Here is a 5,792-nt window from a genome sequence, read left to right on the forward strand (position 1 = left end):
CAATTATAATATATTGTCTAAGATGATGATCTACACATCATACATCTAGCAAATGAATGATTAAATAGTACATCAAGATCACTATGGAAGCATTATCCTTTGCATGTAATTACTTCATAATGATCATCATGATATGATTGTTTACATTGCATCATAGTAGAGTTAGATATGATGCCTCAAACATTCATCCATCTATTTGTCCTACTTTTCAAAGCCATCGAATGCCATTGATCTACTATTTGAGATGGAAGTGTGTCCCAAGCAATTTTACTACACCAAGCACAAAGTATTTAGCTTCCCTAGAGTCTTCCGAACACAAATAATGCCCTAACCCTAGCACGAAAAGCCTAGCAACTTAGAACAAGACATTCAGTGCAGCAATGAAATATACTACTTTCTACATATGTCTAAGTAGCCTAATCACAAAATGTGGTTAAAAAAAACATAATAGTTCTAGATATATGCACTAATGAAATCACATCATATCTACTTATATGCAAAAATGAAATATGACATATCTAAACATATGTGCTACAATAAAATATCTTGGCCAAGCATTTTAGACCCAAAATTAGCTGAGGGAAGAAACAAAATATAATGTATCAATTCTATTAGAAGTGGCAGGTAGAGGGAAACAAAACATAATGTATCCATCTATAACCCACCCTTTAGCCACATTACACCCAACCATAAGGTAAACTAAATGCATTTAGAGGATCAGCATATAAGAAACAAAACATTATAACTCTAAGAATATACTCTTCTACATTAAACATAATAGTAAAAACTTATGAAGGTACTCAACAAGATTTATTATAAGAATATATTTGATGAATATAATAATCTTAGAGTTCGCAATGTCAATGTGGTATCTCCACATAGACATATACTGAAAATGAAGGAATAGTTTTTTTGAATTTAACTGTCAAAATGCACTAAAGAACATCTATCAATAGTCCAGCCATCCAAGAAACAAGAATTCCTACCGAGTAAGAAGAACTACTATAAGCATCCTTGTTTCTTTGTTAATGATAGTGGATCAATTAATGATTCAATAGATGATTAAAGCTCATTAAGAGGTAGTATTTGTTCTTTGGATTACTACTACTTATATACAAGATAAGGACAAAGCGTACACGGGTTTGGTTCTATCTAAAAGTAACTGAGCTAGATAAGAATTATGGCGGAACTCGTGTAGCTATAGTTGAAATCTAATATCTCTGGTATTCAACCCATCAAAAACACAAGTTCTAAAAATGGATGAACGTTTTTTCTTAACCCTCAAGTTTATAAGGTTCTAGCTTTTAGATTCATGTTCATAAGGTGTGACACCATGAGCAACATTGGTACTAGAATTTAAGGTTTCTCATTCCAGATTTGAGAACAGTACTTATTTATTGCAGATATACTGGCGTTCAGTAATTTGGTTAATTAGAACACGATGATTTATAAGTTTTCCGGGTTTTTTTTTCATAAAGAAGTAACCAATCAATGAGGAACAATACCTCTATATCAAAGAATTTTACAATTTCCCTTCACATACTATTCATACAATAGTCTATAATTCAATTCAAGCGGCATCAGACATTCTTTCTGTGCTCAAGATCTTTCGACCAATATAAATGAAATGCAACCCCATCCTTTTGTTTGAACTCATTATTGACAAAATCTATTCCAGTTAATAAGACTCGGTTGTAAGAGTAAGAAAATAATGGAATAAGTACTTGCCCAATTCACTCAATAACTAACATGTTCCATTTATGGAAATCTTATCATCATGGCCAATAAAACAAAATCTTTCCTCTATGTTCCACTGATCCTAAGGTTGCAGTGATCTCAAGGTAAATTATGCAGAATGAGTACACACCCAGAAATATAAAGAAAAATTCCTGGGTTATGTTAATGGCCCATTCCAGTGGCATTTTGAATGACATTTTCCTGGCTTTATATTGTTAACGAAGAAGAAGATCAGAATGCCAAGTATAGGTTTCCCATTCCATTGATTATCTAAATTTAATTTCTAATTTTATACCACTGGACATAAATGGAAGTTGCTATCTTTCCTACAAAATGTACTACTGTTCACTAAATTTCAAAATATTAAAAAAAATCACTTCAGTACTTGATCTTCACTATCTGCATATTTTATGATCCAAAACAACAACAAAATTTGAAAAATACTTACCATATTTTTATGAATCTCAAAAAAATGTCTTGACTTTTTTTTTTGGTCCAGCACCCACATAAATATTAATGGAGGAACCGTTTGCAGTGGTCTTTAAGTTGGATGTCCACAAGAGATAAGACCAGATTTGAAATGAAGCGATCAAAGTGTTAAAGGAACCAATTAAAATGGTATTGCAATGGTTGGTTGGGCCAATAATTTGTTTGCATAGAAAATGGTTGTGATCCGAGAACAACATTTGCATTTTGTAAAACAAAATCAGAAACACACGTCCTCCCAAGTTATGCTAGCATCTTATCGGCATACAACGTAACGGCTTGTTTTTCTAGTAGAATGGCATAGTCCTACATCATTCCTAGCATTAACAGTTGGGTTGCCAGTTCTCGAATATGGAAACAAGATAAAACTGGTATCATTTTAGTAGAAAACGAAACAATTTAACAGCCACGATGAATAGAAATAGCACATTCTCTTGAAGGAAGCTAGTTCACCAATTAAAGATGCTTTCCATTGAAAATATGTTCAACCTACGATTGAACTTCTGAGTAAGGCGTAAAGAAGACAAAATTATTCATTAGCAAAAAAGAAAAAGGGAATCTATTGTAATTGTGGATGCAAACTTCCTTACTGTGCCCATTTTCTCCACTTTCTCCCCAAGTCCAGCTGTCCCAAAAGTTCCATAAAGATGTATATTTTATACAACCGCATTCGTAACTGACCCAATTTTGGGGCCATTTTAAAAAAAAAATTTAACATAATTAAGTTGATAGGTTTATATGTGGGAGCTTTGTTTTTTGTAAATTTTCACCAGAAAATTGTCAGCGCTTCCCCATTTTTTATATTTTTGTAGAACTTACTATTTTATTTTCCACTTCCTAAATGTCACAGTATCCACTATATTTCTAATTTTGTTTCTGATTTCTTTATTCACTCCTAATTTCATAGATTTTATTTAGCTTTTATTTATTAAAAATAAATTGTTTCCTTCAAAAATTTGTGGTTTCAGAATTAGGATTGATATTTATTGTAAGCATTTTACTATTTTTTCTCAATTTAACTTTTACCATGTAAATTAAAGAGACAAATAAACATTGTAAACACATAAATCATTTTCATTGGAATTATTTATTTTTATTTTTTTAAGAGGGGTAAACGCTTTGACCTAGAGCTATGAACCAGTGAAGATTTGAACCTTGATGGCAAGGATAACAACACAACAACTTAACCATCACAACATGCCATAGAAGAACTTATATATTTATTCTCATTACTATTTTTATTTAACTTCTAAAGCAAACAATCTAAGAACTAGTTCAGGAGATAAGAAATGTTGTTTTTCATAAATTAAAATTTAGTATAAATAAAATTTCTATCTAAATTAAATTATACAAAACATTACATTACATACATATTTATTTCTAAAAAATAATAGAATTCATTTTAAAAACTTCAGTAGAACTCTCATAGAATAAAACAAAATTTAAATATATAAAAAATACCTACTAATTATACTTTTTTTTCTAATCTTATTTTCATTTTTCATATATTTACTAAATCTCTAATTTTAATAAAAAATAAATTAAAAAATAAATGAACTTTTCCTTTTTAGATGATTAAAAATTCAATTCTTAAATTACAACAAACATATCTATATAAGTTATATTGAAGTCTATCTAATATCACAATGTTACAATAACTTAATCATTTGAGATCTAAGTTTAAGAATAGTTCAAAAATATTTAAAAATATATTGTAAGAGGGAACATATATAGTTATTCTTATTATTATTTTAATTATTTTCAAAAGTAAATAGTAATAAATGAGTTACTTGAGGAACTAAGGAAAATTGCTTTAAAATATTCATAAATTAAAATTTTACAACACATTTCGTACATATTTATAAAAATCATATATCTTCATTTATAATATTCATATATCTTCTATTTTATAAAAATTTTACAACACATTTCGTACATATTTATTTCTAAAAAATCAATAGAATTTATTACCAAAATTTAAATAGAACATTAATAGAAGATAAGAATAAAGAATTATTATAAAAGAAATGATTAAATGTATTTTTAAATGTTAATAATTCTTGTGAAAAAAAAAATAAAATATTATTTTTTGTAAATAAAAAATAGTTACTAATAAAGAATCACATAATTTTATGTTTAAGTTATTAATAGTATATTTATTATTTAATAATTTCAAGGGTGGACATGTATATCATTTCTATTGGCTTATTGTTGCATGTACAAAAGCATACAACTACTAGTTATCTTATTGCCTTGATTAGTGAAAAGGAAAAGAGAAGGAATTTGAACATCTTCAATATATTTAACAAGCTTTCTTTTTAACTAAAAAGAAATGAACATGATTGACCCTAATATTTTTCCTTCATATAACATGCTATTGTCCATGCTTATTTTTCTCTCACTCATTTTCAAACAATTTATTTATTTAAAATACAAGACAATATAATTTAACATTCTAATAGTTATAAAGTAGAAACGCAAATATTTTCAAAAGTAAATAGTAATAAATGAATTACTTGAGGGTCTAAGGAATATTGCTTAAAAATATTCATCAATTAAAATTTAATATAAATTAAATTTCTATCTAAATTAAACTACACATGATATATATCTTCTATTTAAAAAAATTCTAACAACACATTTTGTACATATTTATTTCTTAAAAGATTAATAAAATTTATTACCAAACTTTTAGTAGAACATTAATAGAAGATAAGGATAAAGAATTATTCTAAAAAAAAAATGCTTAAATATATTTTTAAATGTTAATAATTATTTTATGTGAAAAAATAAAATAAAATATTATTCTTTGTAAATATAAAATAGTTATTAATAAAGAATCATATAATTTTATGTTTAAGTTATTAATAGTCTATTTATTATTTAATAATTTCAAGGATAGACATGTATATCATTTCTATCGGCTTATTGTTGCATGTACAAAAGCATATAACTACTAGTTATTTTATTGCCTTGATTAGAGAATAGGAAAAGAGAAGGAATTTCAACATCTTCAATATATTTTACAAGCTTTATTTTTAACTAAAAAGAAATGAACATGATTGAGCTTAATATTTTGCCTTCATATAACATGCTATTTTAAGGTTTACCTATGTACTATCTGCAAGTTGCATAGGAGTTCCAATCATCCCCTTCCAAGAAGCTAAATAATGAGCTAGCATATAAGTAATATAAGTAATGAATTGCCACATTCTCATGAACATATAGACATGCATCAAATTAATCATTTAAATAGTATTAATTAATATAACACATAGTATGTTAAACACGAATTAAAATAATTTAACTTAATGTCTCTTTTAATCAAAGTTCAAGTAAAGTTGACCAAATAGATAGTACAACTGTCATTAATGTTTTACATTAAGTGCCACAAGATTTAATTATTATGTACAAAGTTTTTATAATAATGTATCAAATGCGTGCAAAAATATTAAACTATTTTTCTTTCAATGAATGTGTATTTTAATATTTTCTTCATATTGAATGACATTCAACATGTCATGTATTTATTTTAGTGTTTTTAATTAAAAGAGAGATAGTAAGTTATT

Source organism: Cupressus sempervirens, chromosome 7, assembly GCF_028749045.1.
Source record: "Cupressus sempervirens isolate cs-2001-9-10 chromosome 7, ASM2874904v1, whole genome shotgun sequence".
Taxonomy (NCBI): Eukaryota; Viridiplantae; Streptophyta; class Pinopsida; order Cupressales; family Cupressaceae; genus Cupressus; species Cupressus sempervirens.